Raw genomic sequence first — 490 nt, 5'->3', positions numbered from 1 at the left:
CCCCTCCAATACATTTTTGGGTCTGCCTCTCGTCCCAGCCGCGCTAGAAAAAAGAATATAGACTGCCCACCCCAACTCACACCCTGACCATACTAAAACAAAGACAAAACAAAGGAACTAAGGTCAGGAGGACCTTAGCGTAATATATTTAATATGTCGTATACTATCTATTAACAGTTTCACTCATTACATTTGAATGAACTTAATCGTTATGACACACCCCCTCTCTATTGTCATTGGTTGCACTAATCACACTGTAACCTGGTTCAAGTCTTCATGACATCACCCTGAGGAAGGCACAGCGATACCCATTAAATTGCTGTGCGTTTATACATGAAGCGTGGGACTTTCTTTATTTTTTATAGTTTATAGTTTATATGATATAGGAAATATGATTTTATTATATAATATATTAAATATAATGACATTTCCTCCGTGGTTTGTATTCAAAGGAACAGCTCTGACTATCGACAGCTTGTTATCTCAATGT

Source organism: Oncorhynchus clarkii, unplaced genomic scaffold (genome assembly GCF_045791955.1).
Source record: "Oncorhynchus clarkii lewisi isolate Uvic-CL-2024 unplaced genomic scaffold, UVic_Ocla_1.0 unplaced_contig_3046_pilon_pilon, whole genome shotgun sequence".
Classification (NCBI taxonomy): Eukaryota; Metazoa; Chordata; class Actinopteri; order Salmoniformes; family Salmonidae; genus Oncorhynchus; species Oncorhynchus clarkii.
The sequence above is the reverse complement of the archived record's forward strand: the minus strand, read 5'-3'. Positions refer to the sequence as shown.